The 20,693-nt window shown below is 40.8% G+C and overlaps 1 protein-coding gene across 2 annotated transcripts in view; it reads right to left on the bottom strand.

Annotated features, from left to right (window-relative positions):
* The window catches only part of LOC124170692, a 966,542-nt gene that overhangs the window by 650,029 nt on the left and 295,820 nt on the right, over positions 1-20,693 (bottom strand). For both annotated transcript variants that reach the window (XM_046549599.1, XM_046549607.1), the window contains exon 3: positions 16,564-16,666. The gene's annotated coding sequence lies outside the window, so the exon portion shown is untranslated. The remainder of the gene's footprint in view (positions 1-16,563; positions 16,667-20,693) is intronic.

Genomic DNA, 20,693 nt, shown 5'->3' with positions numbered 1-20,693 from the left:
TGCAGCCAAAAATACTTTGACATCATCAAATACCAATTCAGTGTATCCCCCCACTCATTTCCTCCTGTGTCCCCACATTTCATTTTTCAATCTCCCCTCTCTGGCAGCCCATGCAGCTATCTCCCCGCACCACACACCGACTGCATCCCCTACCCATTCCCCCTCTCGACCACAGCACGCTCGGATACATACAAGTACCATTTTTTCCACCCCGACCTCTCTTGCGCGCGCCACATCAATCCTCTCAACCCTATCGCCGACAAGCACACTTGCAAGGACGAACCCTCCCCACCTCCCTTAAATGCCTCCTTCGCTTTCCGGCTGAAGACTCTCTTGACTCATCCTCACCGTTCCCATATTTCTGCCGCCCAACGCAAGAGGGGGTCCATGCTCCGATCCCCTTTTCTTAGCCACCGATAACCCAATCGCTCAGTCCCCTCTACTTCCTCCACCATGGACGCTACGCCCTACGGAGAAAGACACGTTTACATTCGTCCCATATCCCCAATAGACATTTCCAGTCATAGTTTCATCTAAATCTACATACTACCCCGCAAGCCGGTTAAAAAGGGGTGTGGCAGGAGGTGTTAGGACTTCAGCCGTTTGCACATGAAAAGCAAATGCTCAAACAAGATCCTTATGGTTTGGGGGAAAAAAGAATTCGCATATATATCCGTTGGGCAAAACGTCTCTCTTAATTTATCGCTTCCGTCGGACCTGGAAATATATTGGGGCTCTAATATGATTATCTCCGTGTCGCTCTTAAAGATATATATTCTCAATTTCTCTAGCAATGTAAGCATAGCGCGCAGCCTCTTAGTCAAAAGATTCCTCAGTTTCCGGTGCGTATGAACGCTATCGACGTTTAAGTCTGGAATTCTCTCATTGGAAAACTTATCAACGATACATGAACTTTCAGGCTTGAGTTGGTGGAAATGCATTTCATCCACAATAAAATATAAACACCAATAATAATTTCCACACTTAAATATATAACTTCACTACCAACCATGGTTTAGACACTACATACTTTTCAAGGATTATTTCATCAATCAATTTGACATCAATCCGTTTTCCATCCCTTCTGGTCGATTTAAAAGAATTTTTCTCTCCCATCGCAACAACCAGAGTGATTTCAATCGCTCCCTCTCCGGGAAATAATTTCCGCAGTCACCGTCGCTCATGAAATAACTGCACGCCCTGATGAAAAAATGTGGAACCTCTGCACCATGGAATCTCCTTCCAACAAAAGTAAAGAACAAGGAGGAGTTAATTTGCGGACTGAACCTTACGGATGGCATTCTTGAGATAAATACTTCCGGACAGCACACAGGGAATCCGCCTTTGGGGAATCTCAAGGCTCTCCCCTCTATATTTTTCTTCTCGAGGAAATGCCGAGACATTCCATCCTTCTATCTCCAGCCCTGCATCCATCTCCCTCACACCATCCCCAGAAATCCTCTCCCCAGCCTCCTCTTCTCCCAATACACAACCCCAATTACGCCGACTCTCCGATTTCGGGCAACTCTCTCATATTTCTCAAGCCCTCACCCTCCTCCCAAAGACATCTTACGCAAGGAAAACTCACACCCCTCCGGGAAACTCATCGCTTCCCATACGTCCCTCGCCGAAGCTCCCGCGTTTGGTTCCGAAGACGAGCCTTTTGTTCTCCAATTCCTTTTCTTTTGGGGGCTGGAATTCCCACTTATAGGGGTTCCTCGGATGCCCTCGTCGGTCGCAGTCCGGGGGACGACACTTTTCAATGCTCCCGCGATGATGTACTCGTACCGCACGGTTTGAAAGAGAATCGGATTTCTTGACAGCCCCCAGGCAGGTGCCTTTACAATTTCGGAGGTATTTCATTTCTCAGCTCAATATTATTTTTGAAGAAGATGCTTTGGGATTTTCTATTCCATTTGCGCGAGAAACCCATTAGTTTTACTTACTTTGAACGCGAGTGCTGAGGGGTAAATGTGTAAAAGACTGAATTTTCAAGGAATTTGCCGGAGCAATAAGCACAGCTTACTATAATTCTGAAATTTATTTTTTTAAATCTCGAATTGCAACCTACAAATTAGCATAAATATATAAATTTCTCATCATCATTTGAGTACTAGGTTTAAGTAATTATACCATTTTGCCATGTATAGAATACACACATGATAATGCTATTTAGTTCAGAATAGTACCTACCTATTCAACAAAAATCACTCTGTCAGAGCAAGTGTGAAATTGTAGAGTGAACGGTACAAAACAATATACCGTAAGCATTGATTAAGAGCTAATACTTTCTCTCTCTCTCTTATTTCGCTTTGAAAAATGATATGTTTATTTGACTCACCTCGTTACTCATATAAATTCATACCACAATGCACCCACTCAAGTCAATTTGCTACAGATGCGAGCTCAGTGAGGACGAAATCGAAGTGGTGACCATTATGCAGGGCTACTAAAGTGTGGGAACTGCCCAGGAAAGGATGGAACAGGTGTCAAATGCATAAGGGCATGCCTGTGGCCATTCAATCTTCCCAAATGATGGACGCCACCCGTTGCATCATATGACGCAACACCTGTCATCCCTTTCAAAGTGTCACAACCGCACAGGATTTCTCACATATCTTCTCAATTTTCACCGAAACTCTACTTGTAGAATTTTTCAAACTTGTAGAGTTAACTCAGATGGACCCCAAGGACGCTCAATAAAAATCAAAATATAATCGATGGTCTCTGACTAAGCCTCATGTAACCGATTCATCATACAAATGATAATACTGACTTCATAGTTCCACACAAAAAGAAACCTTATGTAAACGACCAGGGTATCCACAAACTAGCCTAATATAGCTCAGGTAGCCTATATCCTTGCTTATTTTCTTTCATGTGTAAGCGATCATCATAATTTGCATAAATTAATCTTTTGCAATATAGAAGATGATGCCGGTTACTACGTGATGATGAAATGTTGCTTTGAAACCCGGTTTGTTTAAATGAAGTTTGTTTGTAATTAACAAAGTAATTGATGTCATTTACATGAAAAATCACAAAAATAAGATACACCAATGATTACCACAAATTAATATTATAACTGTATTTGGATGATACTGTGACAAAAAACAACTCAAGGTATATCATATTAAAAGTTATAAATACAATTAAACACGAGAAGTATGTAAAGAGGGATTCACCCATCGGATAGGATAATATGACCTCGGGGCCATAGTTTACTTGAGGGCCCGACCAAAAATATGCCTTTCCACTTATCTTACTTATCCGCATAGGAGTCCTACATAGATCACATATCCAAAACTCTTGTTTTTTTTCTTTCATAGCCAATCGATCATCATAATTTGCATAAATTACTTAACCCTAATATGGATGAAATATTCTTATAATTTTATTCTAAAAATGTGCGTCCCACAGTCAGTAAAAATACGGCCATTATATACTAATTTTTAATATTCAGTATGTTAATACATGCATCAAACTAAGGGCCTTTTCAGAAATTCGCCTAGGGTAAGGGTCGGCAATCTACGGCTCGAGCGAAAGATGATAATCATATTATTTAACTTTTAAAAGCTCAAAAAATATTTAAAAACGGGATAAAAACCATGAATGTAGGAAGGAGAGAGGACAAAGCGTCCCTAAAATAAATACATTGTCTGTAGTAAAGTGAAAGCATGTAAGAGTTTAGTGTTCAATTTTGTTCATCGGATCAGAATGACAACCGGTTTATGACAAACGGAATACATAATACCTATTTAGCTGATAGGAGAACTGAGTGGAGAGCTGCGTCAAACCAATCCTAGGATTGTTGACCAGTGATGATGATGATGTAGACTAAACGAATCTCTGTGTTAGATTAGTTCATTAGCCCATTCTATTACCCCATAATATTTAATTAACATATGCCTTTCCTGAGGTGTAGGTCATTAACAAATAAAGAAATGAAATTCATTCTTTGTAGCATGACCGGAGCCTCTCGGATTAGTCGCACATGGGGCTGATCTTAGCTATCGCATATAACGTTCAAATGGATGCGGATTATCCAGACCGAGGATAACTCCTAAACCTAACATCCAATCTTCATCCCTCGGTTATCGTCTTTCTCGTCGCCTTCAACTTCCGCCCATTCCTCACCCTCATCACCAGCTATCTAAGCAGTCAACCAATACACCATCTTCACCCTCTCAATACTTATCCTCGGACCACACCCATGCCGTACTTCCGACTTTCTTATCTGTTCTGCTCAAATCGCAGGAAAAAATAAGACTCCGGTCCATACACCCATTTGGACGCGGCCATTTCGAAGGTGGCGTACTTCCGCTGATACGTCCACAGCGCATACCATTGTTACTCTGTTGAACAAACGGCCCGAACAAGAAACCCACCAGAGCTGCATATCCCCAAGTCCCCCAGCCGAAAGCCGTCACACGCAATTCCAAAGAGGGGCGAGGGAGGAAGAGCTGACTGCTATCTTTCCCTTGCCGGAATCAGCCCTTCTTTGTTAGCATCCACCCTTCTCCATCTCCTCCTGCTTGACTCACCAGAGTAACTGCGGTGACGGGTCTTTGAAAATGCCCAACTGCGAGAGCGGTACACGCTGCACGCATGGTAAAAAATATTATTGTTATCCTCATTCCTCGACTCGCCCGGCGCATTACGCTTTCATTAAGGAAAATGTAAAATAAAATATGAATCGAGGTGATTTAAAAAGATATGAGAAAAAAGCGCCAAAGAGAAAACTTTGTAAATAGATGTTATTACTAAGTTGTCTCAGAAGCAAACATCCAACGGAGGGTGTCACTACAGAACCATATCTGGTCATTTTTAGCCTGATTGAATTAATGCGTGCAAAGCATACTCATCTTAATGAACAGAATAGTACTAAAGCTCATATTCTTCCCCTATACATATGTCGCTACGTACTGCTCGTTACTTTAAAGCTACCAAAAACTTTTTTTTACCATTTCCAATTATTGACGTAGTTAATGGAAAAAGTGATTAACTTTCGAAGGATCTAAGGCTTTCCCGGTGAATGATGAATGTGTAATATCATTTTTGGGTGGATTGATCTCGGAATTTACAACTGGGTTGGGCCTACACGATGAATGCCGATGTTTCGTCGTAAGACTTGTCGTAAGGCTGATGATCATTATGACACTTCGGGATCCATCATTAAGGCTCTAACCCGGTTGAAAAATCGTGAATAATTCACCCAGATGGACTCCTTGTTATGTGAAATACCAGATGTAAAAATAGAAGCATACTTGCAATATTGCTTAAGCTTTCACGGTCTCTATTCGTCAATATTTCGTCTCTATTCGTCAAAACTGCTACGGGCGTACAGACAACGTTACCCAGATGTTAAGCGAATTAGGCTGGGAGCCGCTGGAGACTCGGAGGCTGCGCGTTAGGCTTAGATTGCTTGAACAATTGAGAATTGATATCTTTAAGAGCGACACAGAGAACATAATATTAGAGCCACACCATATTTCCAGGTCCGATAGAAGCGATAAATTAAGAGAGATGTTTTGCCAAACGGATAGATTTGGGAATTCGTTTTTCCCTCGAACCATAAAGGACTTTAATAAACGATAGTCCCAACTTCGTTAGAGCACTTCATTTTTTTTATCTGTAAACGTCTGGTGTCCTAACATCCCCTGCCACACGCCTTTTAGGCGGCTTGCGGGATATTATGTAGATGTAGATGAATATTAATGGCTTTTGGGGTAATCCGCGTCCAGTTAATGAACTGACCGTTAATATTTCCCACTAGAGGTGCATATCACTTTTGTTGCCATTAAAAAAAATTTACGCGGGTTGTCCCAAAAGTTACATTGACATACCTACTAAATATTAGGAGGAATAACTATAAAAAATATCACATAACTGAGCTACCCAAGCAAAAAATGAGATGTGTTCAAAAGCGTCAATTCATTTATGTGATGACACTGAGTTTCTTTAAAAATTCCATGAATTAATTCAATATGGCAAGAAAATGTACCTAAGTACTAGCTCTCACTCCATCAGCTATTAAGAATACAAGACTCTCCCGATGAATGCTTTAGGCGAAATCTTCTAGGTGTTCCAACCGGGTTAGGATCTGAACGATGAATTCTTCGGGAGTCTACGACATGATACGTCGGTACCCATAATGCAGATCCTAGCCCAGTTGGAAATTCGATCGGAATTCACTCATCAGTCATTCATGGAAAACGCAGAAAATGTAGAATAAACGGAACTGAATGATGATTTGGCATGAACGGATTAATAGTTATGATACAAATAACTCTAAAAATGTAGCCTATAAATTCATTACGTACAATTATAAAGCTAAAAAATCAAGATATTCCCACTAACATCAATGATGACGTTGTACGACGACAATGAAGATCGTGTGACGAGGATTTATAGTTATGATATAATTAACTCTCAAAATGTAATCTCAAAATGTAAACTCTCAAAATGTAAAACTCTAGCAATTTCTTACGAAAAATTTTAAAGTTAAAAAATCGAGATATTCCTACGAACATAAATAATAATGATGTACGACGACAATTAAGATCGTATGACGAGGTGCGTAATATTTTAGAAGTATTTCTTGAAACGATCCTGCACTATATAAATATCCACTCTTCCATTTGTTCGGGCACACTTTGGAATAATGCATTTCATTCGATAGAGAATCCCTCACTTCCCTTCGCTAGTCATGGGAATCGCCAACAGACCCGCTTTCCGGATGTACGGATGTTTCGTTGCAAGGCGAGGGAAATAATTTATGTTATGGCCCCTCGCCTAAGCCAGTGTCACTTCGAAGGGGTACACTTTGGAGGGAGGAATGAGGGATGACAACCCTTGAAGAAAAGGGGGCAAAGTGCCCCCACCCTCTTATACGACCACCCATACCCCCTCCCCACCCCACCACCCCTAAACTGCCTCCACCGCCAGCAAACGACCCGAACGATAATAGCTTCGGAGGACAATGGCCATTTAACGCAGGGTCCTCATCTCGCCCAAGAGGTATCCCAAAATGAACAATTACACGGCGAGAGGTACTCCAATTTCTGCCCCATTTGACCTGCATGCTTCTCCGCCCAACGATCATCACTCTCCGCCTTCCGAGCTCAGCAAGTCCGTAAGAACAATGGCAATGATGATGAAGCAAATTTATTCAAAGATTGCTTGGTTTAATCGCCTGACGAGCATCCAATTGAGGAGGGAAACATTAAAGTAGAGAATGTCAGTGACTGATATTTCATAATAAAAACATCGATATGGGAAAAAAGTGACGAAAACTCGGCTGGTAAACTTGTGATTTAGCGGAGAACCATAGTTTCACCTTAATTTTTACATCAACATAGGGTTTAGACGAAGTTACGTCAGAGACAGTTCCTATTACCCCAAAATATTTAATTAACATACACCTTTCTTGAGGTGTAGATCATTAACAAATAGAGATATGAAATTCATTATTTACAGCATGACCGGAGCCTCTCGCTTCCCTTCGCTAGGCATGGGAATCACCACCTTTCCGGCTGTAGAGATGTTTCGAGGTGGGTTTATAGACTTACATCTACGGAAATATAAGTTAATACCTGCTAATAAATATATAGAATTTAAGGTAAGTTAGTTATTCTTTTAAAAATAACACGAAAAGCGTAATGAATACAGTAAAAATGAGCTCTGGAGGACAGCGTAGCCTAGGAGGAAAAATTGCGCCACTGACAAGATGGACGTGTGAGAAAGATGTTACGGTAAGGCTGGGTTACTTCCACCAGCATGGCTAACTTAAACTGAAATCACACGAGCATTAGCGTCACCTTACTGAGAGAGAGCTTCAGCGATAGCTTTTCAGGGACGAAACACATGATTGCTCGACTCTTCACTTTCTGAGTCTCACGTTCACTCCCACCCTCCATTTTTCCATGGTATATTCCCTCACATTCATGATTTAAAACTGTCAGTCAATTACGTTGCGTGGCATTACAATCTCTGTTATCGGCCTTGCGTTCTAATTGCCTGGAAAGCGGTGGAAACTATGATTTCAACGACGGAAAAAGGGATGGAAATCCCATCGAGAGAAGCAATCGGGGAAAATGATCGCTGGAGCTATCCTTCCCGAGGGATGGAAAAAATGATCATGTGATTCAGGCTTTAAGCCAACCTTCAAAAATGGATTATGTCATTTGCGTGCGTCAGCAACTTAAAGACGGAGCTTTTATTCATCACAAAATCATGTGATAACGAATGGAGAAATTCATTTCCATCAAACGAGCAGCATAATCAAATTTTCACATAATTGGCGAAAGTCAGCGTAATGCGTCCAAGGAACCCAACTTTATGGTAGTATCGTTTCCATCGAACTCAGATAACCAAATTTAGTGCGAAAAATTGATTATCAATTCAAGATGGAGTGCCATCCACAAAAAAATGATCGTTCTTGAAAATACAAGAACGAATTACCAGTAAAACATTTGACCCCTTGCCAAAAATGTAAGTGTTTTAAGGAATGTTTATAGAATAAGGCTGGTAGTTAGTAACTTTTCTAATTTTTTTCATTTTTTTCTATCACCACTGGCCAATTAGGCAACTAGTGACCGTATTCAAAGTAAAAGTATGGATATGATACAATATTGATTTAAAAACTATTTGAATAATAAATAAATTTCACGAAGGTCATAAAAATTTTAATCATTTAGAGTCAAAGTAAAATAAATAATACCATGACAGATGGCTAAATCGAAACCTCTAAGTAGAAGATTGAACTGATAAAATTGGCCTCTGCATGAGACATGGCTTGAAGAGGGAAATCATCAAACGGTGAAAGGAAGGCCTTAAATGAAACAAATGGTCAAAGTGAGAAAGGTTGTGAAAAAGAATCGCAACTTAAGTTGAGGAAGATTAGCTGATAGGTTAACTGAGCGGAGACTTTTGTCAATCGTATCTTTGGATCGCTGACTGATGATGATAATTCGACAAATTTTAACTGAATTCAATTTAACCTTAAATATTTTAGAAGATATATAGTTTCTCATATATATCAGATAAGTATTATGATTTCAAAATCAAGTAAAGAAATAATATTTCTCATATGCCATCTTTCCAACCTAAATTTAAAGACATTGCTATCATTAAGAATTGATGAAACGCCAACTGATCCGCATATTCTAGTGTGGTGTGTTTTTATGTATAAGTTGACGCAGCTGTTACGGCATAATTTGATGGGAAAGATAGGAATCAGGATATATTATACGCCTGCGAGCAATATGAGAGGATATTGCCAGAATCAGAGAAATAATAATTCATCGCAGGACGAACGTTAAGTAAGATGTACAGTAGGACGGATTCAATATAGCATGGTTCACTCCTCCCACCTCGTTATGAGGGTTCTCTGGTCACTTTCCTTCGGAAGGGAATGGGACCAATGATGTCGCCACGCCTTCAAGTCCACAATGAGGTAAATCCAGTCCCTGGCATCCCAGCCAGGCAATATTTATGTCACATAAAGGAGAGGATGGCAATAAGGTGGCAAGACCCTTATATCAATTTATTCGGAAGGAATACTGGATGCAATCTTGTCTATATTTTTAGCGTCTTAAGGGGGCACGTGCCTCCCCGCCTAAATCCGCCTGTGTCTGTGACTGTGAAGGATTTGGTGCTTTTCCAACGAATCTTGCTGATAAATCACTAGTCATTGTATTAGAGACGCGGGTTTCAACCTGAGCAAATCATCGAATCCCATCATCAAACGAGTAAGCTAAGAGGAAGAAGGACACCAAAAACGGACCAATCACTTTTCACCATCACAATCACAATCACCAATCACAATCAGAAAACTTGATCGCCCCAAATTTGTATATACCACCACCAAACCAGGCCCATCATTCGCCCTGATGACGATGGCAGAGAAGGCCCTCGAAACGTTGACAGTAATGTCCTTCCAGACCCGGCTGATTTACCAAGAAGACTTTATCAGTCTGTGACTATGTTTCCTGATACACAGTTCCACCAAATATCACCATCCACCCTTCCCAAGCTCCCGAACAATTCAACAACAGTGCTCGTTGAATGATATTGGATGAGCAAAAGTAGCAGGGTTGGAAGAGGCCAAAAAAGGAGCAACTCCGCACGATGTGGCTCCTTTCTCCTTCTATATTCTTGCGGGTTGCTCAATGAGACTTATCCTTTCCTTTGGGGGTTGCGCAAAATGTATGTACCTCGTTTTGGCCCCAACCCTCCCCTTAAGTCTCCCTCCCTCCCAGGGCGTTTTTATCTCCCCTACGTCCCCTCCCACCTAGTCCTACAGCCCCACCCTCTCTACATTCCTCGCCCATTATCTCCTTCCTCCCCCTGCTCGGACACGACGTCGCCGATAATGGAGCGACGCTGTCCGCAACGGACGCACACCCGAAACAAACGAAGAGCGCTACAAAAGATCCACGCACACCCTCCTCCAACTAATCCCACATCCCAACCTTCTTCCTTCCCGTCTACAACCCTCCACCCCATACAACCCTTAGACAAGGGGTTTTTGACAAGGGGATGCGTGATTTCCTTTGTGGCCATTTCACCCGCGCTGAAAGTGATGAGCCGAAGGAAGAGAGAGAAGCACGAACGTCATTATCTTGATTACAAGCCCACTATTTCACGGACCATTAATTAGCAAGTTGTTAAGAAATTCCCTCATTAATTTTGGAAGTCGTAAGGACAATGGTCAAGACATTGGATTGTTGTGCACACAATCACTTGCAAGCGTGAAAATATATATTTTCTCTAAGTTCAACACTTAAAAGGATATCCCAAGAACTTTTCACCAATGCTAACCGTTACACCATCAAGGAATTATTAACGAATTCTATCCCGAAATACATGAAAATAAAAATAGGTAAAATAGATCCGTTTTACACCCTCGTAAATGAGCTTAGAGAGGCAACATATTCACCAAAATAGATGTTTTGGATCAAGGTATTCTTCACGAGTCTAGTAACCATAATTGCAAAAACAATTTTCCATCCCTCCGAAAGAATTAGGAAATTGGAAAGTTGTATTAATGAATGTTTCCTCATCTCCTTATTTATTTCTATAGATAATGGATAACCATTTAATCATACAAAAACATTGTAAAAACGAAAAATAAACCTTAAAAACTAAGCTCGGAATAAAGAAGACACATCATGAGAAATGTACATTTAGCAGTAGCTTAAAGCCGGTTTTAGGTATCTTAGACCAGAAATCATATGGAATATATAGAAAGGACGGAATCTTAATTCAACTAAATTCCATAACAGTTTTCTTTTGCTGCAGTGAAATTGTATTCTAGCTTTTTATGGGCTAAGAACGAAAAGAAAGACGACAGATACCATTCATGTGTAGAAGTAGAGAAGTAAGCAACCCACAAAAACACATAAGCGTTGCACGTGGCAAACTGGATAAAAAAATATACAGTCTGGATGAAATGTAACTCAAATCTAATATCCATGATAAAAGAAGACGAATGCTAATTTCCACACTTTTAATTTAAAACTCAACAACCGACCATGGTTTCAACACATTTTGTCATTTTCAAGGTGATACAACCAGCACTCTCACAGTATTTATACCCAGGCCGAAACTACTATTTGGCTGAACTGTCACGTGAAAATAGGTAAATGGATGCCTTCCTGACAGACTCGGCTGGCAGTCACATACCCCTATAGTACGAATATACCAAACAAACATCAAAAACACTTGGGTGAGAAAGGAGAGCCTGCACACACACGACGAGGGTTTGCAGAGGGTTGGAGGCGGCGAAAGAGGGAAGAAAGATATCACGTGCCCACCAACCCTGCAAGCCTCGCCGCAATATCCTCCCGGAAATACACCCCCGGGCACCTCTCCTCACACGACCCCCAGCCGAATCTCTCTACGCACGCCTCCTTTTTCACGCCTTCACTATCTCCCTCTCTTTTCCCACGTGGTCGCCAACCATTCGTACTGTACGCTACTTCCGCTTTCGCCACCAGATTGTAGCCGGGATTTTCACTACAATGTAATCTGCTGTCCAGGGGGTTTGGGGTGAAAAATATTTTCAACAATTTATTTCATAATTAGCGGGGAAAGGAGTCGCGAAATGAATGGAGAAGGGCACGAATGGACAACGGGTTTTATGCAACTTATTTGTATGGATTGTACAAGAAGTGAGAGAGAGAGGTCATTTGCTCTACCGGAGAAATGAATCTGCATCTAGAAACTATTTTACGTGCTACCCATCAAGACGCCTAAATAGGCATTTAGGGGGTTAGATCACCAGCAGTATGGCCTTAAAAATGATATAAATTTTTGTCGAAACAATGGTCGTTTGTGGAGTTTTATATTAAAGGGTGGAGATAACCATTTGTATTTTTTATCATGGATGTATCGCATTTCCATCAAGTCAAGCCTGAAAAGATTTTTTTCGCCACTAGCCATTTCTTAATAAAAGTTCATTGAAACATCGGAAAACTTGGAGAATTTAAAACCGGTGTGATACCCGAAGCCTCATCTCAGAAAACACGTCTAAGTTCAAGATGGTAGGGTTGGTATCGCTCGGAAATCGGTACAAACTTTGATGGATCGCAAGACCCTTTGAATCTATCGCAAAGCACGCTTAGTTGACTTCGGGGATGCGGCTTGGACGACCACGCATGATTGCGGACGCCGCCCGTCGGCGGTTTTGGGGAAGGGAGGGAGTGGGGGATACGGAGAGGGCGCATCAGAAGAAACATGACGTGCGTTTCTCAGGGAGATGGATCCCCCTCCCCCAAAACAGAAGCCTCTCATCTCCTTTCGCTCGGGCGGCTGCACCCAAGTCGACTCAGCTAAGAAAAATTCACTCCAAAATATCGGAGACACCCCCACTGCCTTCTCTCTCTCAAAGTTTACGCTAAGGGCATGCCTTCAAAAACAGGGCTCCAACTAGGCTATTTAGAGGCATTGAGTGAAATTATTGGACAACCATTGACGCTGTTTTTATTTGTCATAGATAAATGTACAGTGTACATTGTACACTCCTTTCCGACCGTATTTTCATGAGATGTTTCTAAGGATTTGAAATCAGTCAAAGAACTAATGGAAAAGTAAAAACCGTTTGAGATGTGATCATGTTGACTGGCAAATATTCTTAAGAACGTTTTGGCAAATAATTCCTATGAGATGTCACCAAAAATGACTGAAATGGAAATAGTGAGCAGATATTCCATGCTGCTTATCTAAATTTGATTAAATAAATCCTGCATTTTGATAGGTTCCCGAGTGAATCAGTAGAGATTGGCTTCTTATAAGATCTCAATCGTCTTCTTAAAAATTCGTAGCCCTTGCTATGGTATGGAAACAAGTACTTCGTCATCTCCAATCACGGATTCAAACACTCACAGAGGGTCGCCAGGAGTTCTTTTCATCAAACCTATAAACTGTAGCTGTGAGAATATTTAGAGCAATTCCATATGATACGAGATTTATTAAGGCCCGTTTCAACAATTTATAGTTAAAATATTTCGGGACATAAAAATCGGAGTCAACGAATTCTTCAATTTACTAGCTAAACTCAAATTTATTCTGAACTACCACGCTTTAATCTGAGTTATAAATATTCCTATAACAAGATTACGGTTGGATAACCTTCCGACTCTAACCAAGCATCATGAAACAGTTTCTAAGACTGCCTAAGACTAATAATGCTGGTTTTTATAGCGGATGATTACGATCAGGTATCCGAAGATGCCACACCCTTCACGTCTTTATCATAAATCTTTCATCAAGTGGAATTTCAGCGTTAATTTTTCCGTCCCTGAAATCATGGAAGCCCACGAAGTAAAGCTCGAGATCACCATCGTTATACAGATGCCATCGCTGGGGTCTACGCGCGCACATTACCGCACAGAACCCTCACCTATTGCATTTGCGCAACAGAGGGGCAGGGGAGGTTTGAGCTCCGAGGGAGTGAGAGTTAGGGGGATAAAAATCTCCAAGAGCACGCCCAATGTTTTGGGGGCAGTGGAAAGAAATTTCGCGGGGGAGGGTTGGTTTCTACCGTGAGTGCTGGGGGGAGGGGGGAGGGTAGGGAATAGCGGGGAATGGTTGCTTTGAGGGGGTATGGGAGGAAAATAGGACTTTGCTGTTGAAGAGGGGGAGAGTGAAGGGTAGGGAGTCTAGAGTGGCGGTGTACATGCAGTGGTGCGAGAGTGTACTTGGGGGAGGAAGAAGAAATAAGGGGTGGAAAGAGTGGTGGAGTGGCGCTAGTGCAGTGTTGCATTCCCCCAAACTCTGGAACAACCACCGCCTACTCTGTTCCTTCCCTCTGCCTATACCCCTTAGGGGCAGATTTACCCTCTCCACTCCTCCAAAACCCTTCTCCATCCCACAAACGCACGTAATCCCACCCTCTATTCCTTGTCTCCACTCCTTTCCTCGCTGAAATGCAAGACGGGATGCGAATGCTCTCAATTTCGTCCCGTGAGTGAGGAGTATTATTTATCCGTTCCTCCCACGCTACCCCCATTATCTCGCCCGCTACTTTTCAACGTCTCGTCTTTCACCCTCTTATCCTTCTCTTCTTCTTGGGTTCTCCCTCGGAATCCCTATGCAGACTGGATATCGCGAGTGGGAGGAGATGGAATTGGTGTGGAGGCGGTTATATCGATTCCAATACCGTATAAATTCGTTCTGTCACTTTATTCAGGCTTCAACCGTTCAGTTACGATTCAAAATGTTGTCTGGGACAACTGGCTTCATTTAACGCGTTTTGCAACTCATTTGAAGTCAAATGGCTTCGCAAGGTTATACTGATAATACGAGGCGCGGTGACCCATTGGCCTGAGCTCCATACGATGAAAAGAAGTGCATTGAGTTCAATTCTGCATGAAGTCTTATGTAGCCATCTCCTCATAACTGCAAAAAGCAATTCAACGGTAAAAAAACGCCGACCAAGCCCAAAATTCAAAGTTACAATTTCAACATGGATCTCCTAAAGGAAATGGTTACGCTCCAATGTCTCGCTACCAGAGGCTCTGAATTTTCGAAACCCTCCAGAAAGTATACAGCTATGTTCGGCGGTGTTAATGTTCATGAGTGTAACGAGGCTGAAATAATACCTACAGACTATGTAAAAAATTTACTAAAACACATTTAGAAATACAATTATGTAAAAGAAAATAGTACAAATGGATTATAGCAAATGGTGATTCACGAAATTTTGGTGCCTTCAAAAATAACCTAACCGTGTTCCGATGCAATGGAGTAATTGGCTGCGAGCGCTGTCGTGGAGCATTTTCACGCTACTTTGGGTAAGCTAAAACATATATTACTGTTATTAATGCCCAGTAAAAAAGGATGATTGTTAAGTTTCAAGTGATGCATAATAATGTCACTGTTATTACGCTGAGATTACGTAAGTTTCGCACTGAAGTTAAGGTAAATTGTATTACGGCATTATTTTAATTTGCGCGTTTGAAATAAACAAATCCCCTGGGGAGTTCTTCATTATTCCATTCTGTTTTGCATACAAATAATATCATCAAATTATGCCCACAGCTTACTCATTGATGTGAAATGGGAGTAGAAACGTATTAACGGAAGCAGTCACTTTCCTTTGTAGACCTTTTATCCGACCTAATACGAGACTAATACTATCTCGAATTAATGCAAAGTGTACAATCCATTTTATTTGTTTTCAAGTACCATCCGATGACGCCATCATTGTTACCTGGGCAAACACAGTCTACGCAACAAAGCTCGTGAAATTGCGTGACCCTGTCATGGGACTCGATTTAGCACAAATGATGATCCAATTCCCTTCCCCACTCGTAACTCTCAGTAATTTCTTTCTTCCACACTAGCTCTAATCCTCTCCTAATGACGTGATATTCGTGAAAACTTGAAATTAGGAGGGTCATTCAATAAGTCCTTAGAATTTCCGAGAGATTACAGTGTTAATATAAAAAATTAATTTTTTCTCTGAAAACAGCACTCTTCACTAGTCAGCTGTTAGTGTTTCAGTTGTATCCACGCCACAGTTTCATTGCTGTTGCCGATTGTAGTGAATAACTTTCATTTGTTTATAAAATTGGATAAAAGTGAGTTTAGTGCGGTTATCAAACACTTGTTTTTAAGATGGCTAACGTCGTAGGAAATCAAAGCTGAGCTGTATGAAGTTCATGTAATATCTGCACTTGTGTTTGCAACTATTTACATTTCAGTAAATGAATTAAACCGTCAAAGCCGTCAACGTTAATGAAGTACGAAGGCCACTGAGTGTATAAGCACAGCTTCTATCAATCAAATGTCCCTCCTTTAAATCCTAAAGAGCACTTCTCAGTTTTCCAACAAGTAAGAGACATTTGGAGTAATATTTAAACTTTAAACTGCAGATAGTAATGAATTTCTTCCATTCATATTCCTCATATATTTACACATATCATTACCAGTCGAAAATTATTTCATCTTGGTGAAAGCCTCTTGAATGAGAATTTTATTTCCTGTACTGGAAATGGGTCCGAAATCGAATGAAGAAGCGAAAGATAAAATAAATATTAAAAATGTAAAACCTACCTTGAGGAGATTCTAGGCCAGGGTCAAATGATGGATGAAATCTATGCCAACAGCTGTAATGATATTGTTTGTTGCAGGGAATCAGCAGAAGTGGGGATGAACCCTGAAAGAAAAAAGTGAAAAATTAAATGGACTAATGGACATAACGCCAAAAAAAAACATAAAAAAATGAGAGACAAGAGTCGAAGGATCTATATAATTTCGTGAAAAAGAATGAAGAACTAATCACAAGACAGAATAACGACCAAGATGCATCAATAAGGGGCAGAAGAAGACGATTTCTTAAATAATACAAATTTTCTCTTCCATGAAAGCAATTATCCCTAAATGTTCGTAGATAATATGAAGTGCACAATATTCAGATGATAATATTTTTCAAAGGATCGAAGATTTGGTAGCTTCGCTAAACTCACTTTATACAAAAGGTTATTATACTCTAACATTTCACAAGGTTTGCGCTTGAAATCTACTTTTGGCGTATAAATTCTAGGCGATGTAACGTTGAGTCTGATGATATGAAAGTGGGTCTATTGCCATGCAAAAAAATATTATTCCGCTAACAACTAAAGGAGGAGTTGGGAGTTTCATGGAATAACCAATAAAAATAATGACAACTCAGTAATTTATGATGATGTGAAATAGTACCCGTTTGAGATAAACGAAGTCAACAAAGCTTGGGATTGGGCATTCCAAATAAAGAAAGTACGTTCCATGAAATCAAGCATTTTCTATAAAGAAACAACGAAAGATTAAAAGGAAATTAAACCCATATTTGGAGCCCTAAATGGAGCGTTGGGTCCATTTCAGCGGTTGGATGTCGTTCAAGTTCTAGAAAAAAGTATTTTCATCATCAAATAATGTTTTAATTTTAATTACTAAGTAATAATAATAAATAATTCCTTTACGTATAAATTAATATATCTTTAAGAATTATTCTTTTCATTGATTCCATATTAAAATAAAGGGATAATTTCGTACAGTAATTGTTGTATGTTGTTTTTATTCTCAAATATGAGAGTACCATTTTCCTGTCAGACCCTTGTGCCCCCCTCAGAAAAAATAGTGGATCCGCCTTTGGTTGTAATACCACTTTCTGGTATATTTTACAGAATACCATTTCTGAACGATAATTCATCATCAGAAATGGCATTAAAAGCAAAAAAATTTAATTTCATTCTAAGCAGGAGAGAAGTTATATAGTTATTTATGATATAGTTATATAGTTATTCATCAAATACTTAATTTCAAATGAAAAAATCTTCAAAGACCTTATGTTCCACTAAAAGAATCCCCGATTATTTTTACTGCTTTAAACTTAAGCTATGTTTTATACAAAAAATAATACTCTTACTTGAAAAAATATTTTTATTAAGCTCCTATATTCATAGAAAGACCCAGCAACAAAAACACATGGCCAGCATGTAAAAAACAGGAGTCCTAGTGAATCCTTGTGAAGGACGTTTGGATCTCAGATTTTACAAAGCGTACTCATCGATGTGATACATTCATGTCTGTGAAAAATTGAAGCAGATATTGTGGTTGGCTCTAGGGATGCGGAACTCCCCACGTGGAGGAGGACAGACAGCGGAAAAACGTGGCGGCGGCGCTGCGACATGGAAATTCGGAGCGGAGCTTCCGGTTCGCCTGATAACGCATCACTCGTTCGCGACGCTTTTACGGAAGTCGCATGGAAAACCATCGAGGGAAGCAAACGGTAGAGTGCGGCTTCCGGGACCACCTTTCCCCATTGGTCTTCATGCTACCTTAGAACATCCACCTCCTATGAATGGAATTAGTTTAAGGCGGCTGGCAGCTACGGTCGTTTCCGTCCTAGGGAAGAGAAGGGAAGGAAGGGAGGAGAGAAACCTGGTGTTGGAATTTTCCTGCTCTCAACGGAAGGCACCAAGAGGAACGCGGCCGAACGTCCCATCCGAGGGACGACGCGCTATTCGTGAAGTGCCCTTCACAAAGCACTGGTAAGGGAGAGGGAAGTCTTTGAAAAGTCTCTATCACCGCCGAGATTTGAATCCGAGCCCTCTGGAAGTGAAACGAGTGCTCTAGTCAACGCATCAGATCAATTACCTACATCCACTCCCTCTTTTATCCCTAAAATAAGGGAGAAATCGGTAGGGATATGATGAAAGGGGAAGAAAGACAATCTACAAGAGTCCCAGAACCAAGTTCCTTTAATGATCATTTTCAATTGTATGCCTAATGGAGAGAAAAATATCACCCAAATTCATACTTTCTAACTGTTACGTGCCTGTGAGCATACGTAACCGGAAATTGAGAGACCCGAGTTCGTATTGCAACTGAGCCAAATGATTTCTTGATGGCGAATTTCAATCTTGGAGTAGATACCAACTTAGTGATTTCGCGAATATCGGACGTCCGCTGTAAGGACAATCTCCTTTCCCTTTGCATCTAAGGGGGAGAGATATTGGGTGAGGGAGGCGGTTCGCTGGAGGGAAAGAGGCAAATCAACCGTGCCCACACACCCCTTCACCCCCCCTCGCATTATTTTTTTATTCAGTTCCCATATTTGCACGGCAGAGAGGACGGGAAACTCCACCGCCGCCGGGAGGCCAAGCCGGCACAAAGGGTGGCTGAAGTGGGAGGGCGGTGTTGTAGGTGTGCGGGGGAAGGAGAGGAGCAGATGGGGAGGGAAGGGAGACTGAATTGAACGGAGCGCTGGGGGGGATGCTGGGAAAAGAACGGTGTGCGAGAGATAGATTGGAAGAGTAGGCAGGGGGAGAGGGAGGGATGGTTGAAAAGAGACGGTAAGTAAGCGGCGGCTAAAATAAACCTAACGGAAAATAAATGCCAAAAGAGTGGAAAAGAAGCAATACCTACATACCCAAACTCAAAGCAGGACCATTTATTTTCCAAGGGACACCACATTATATGCAAGCGGGGTTTAAAGCAGCAGTAAGGGAAATAATAGATGCCTATAAATATATTAAGTTCCAGTAGAACACTAAATTATAGATTTTGGCTCTTTTGACTCAAGATTTTAAGTTTTATTTTCGAAAAAGGTATATTCAGAAGGCTTCAAACAATTACTATCAACCTATTTACTGATTTTATCAATAAATTGAAGTGCAATATAACAAAGCCTATTCTGAATTTAAATTCCTTAAGTACCACTTAAGTAAATGCACAAATCATACGTGTACGACTTTAAACGTTGAAAATGAAGGTGGGGCCCAATTGTATCAGCGGAAAATATATATAAATATATATATAATCATAATGAAAAGGAAAATGAATGAATTACTGATGAGACTGATTAAACAGTGCATTATAATCGATATATGTAAGGATTTGGGAAAATAATAACAATGAAAGAATTAGCTGATTGCTAAACATTAATTTGAGTAGGTACATGACAGGCGGAAAACTGTGAGACAAAGCATGGAGAGCGAAGGAAAATGGAAGGAAGGGAAATGGTGATAGCAGGGAGTGAAGTGGGTGGATTGGGAAAGGATTTGGGGGATCAGGGATGCGGATTAGCACGTGCTCGCGATGCGACCGAGCGATGGCAGAGTCATCACGGAGAGTGATCTGCTCGATTATCGTAACGAGGCCTCGATTGGGCAGGAAAAACGACGGAATCGTTGGAAATAGCGATGGCTGCGTGGGCCATCTCCGCCAGTGAATTAATATTCACCTTGTTCTGGCAGACAGTTCATCAATCAAACCCATTAACAAGCTTTCATTTATGTATAAACAAGATCGTGGTTATATTTTCAAATAATGAAGCCTAAATTAGAAGCCTACATCGAAAGCCGTTAGTTAAAATCGGTAAAGGATAATAATACACGAAAGTGGCGTAACTATGAATATGCTTTGAGGGGGGGGGGGAGGGTGAGATGACCCATGGTGGCGCCCACCCTCCCAGGCAACGGGGTCCGAGAAAGTTTTTGAAAAATAAGATGCCTGAAAACACCTATATATTACATTATTTTGGCACTAAAAATTTATCTTTAAACAGATGCAGATATTATGAATGTCAAAACTAGACAATAGTTTTAAATAATTTTTTTTATTTCTATGAGGCTTTGGGGGATGATCTATCCGATTACTCCTCCATAGTTACGCCACTGATGCACGAACCAATAAAAACGCAA

Source organism: Ischnura elegans, chromosome 1, assembly GCF_921293095.1.
Source record: "Ischnura elegans chromosome 1, ioIscEleg1.1, whole genome shotgun sequence".
In the NCBI taxonomy this organism is placed as follows: Eukaryota; Metazoa; Arthropoda; class Insecta; order Odonata; family Coenagrionidae; genus Ischnura; species Ischnura elegans.
The sequence above is the reverse complement of the archived record's forward strand: the minus strand, read 5'-3'. Positions and strand labels throughout refer to the sequence as shown.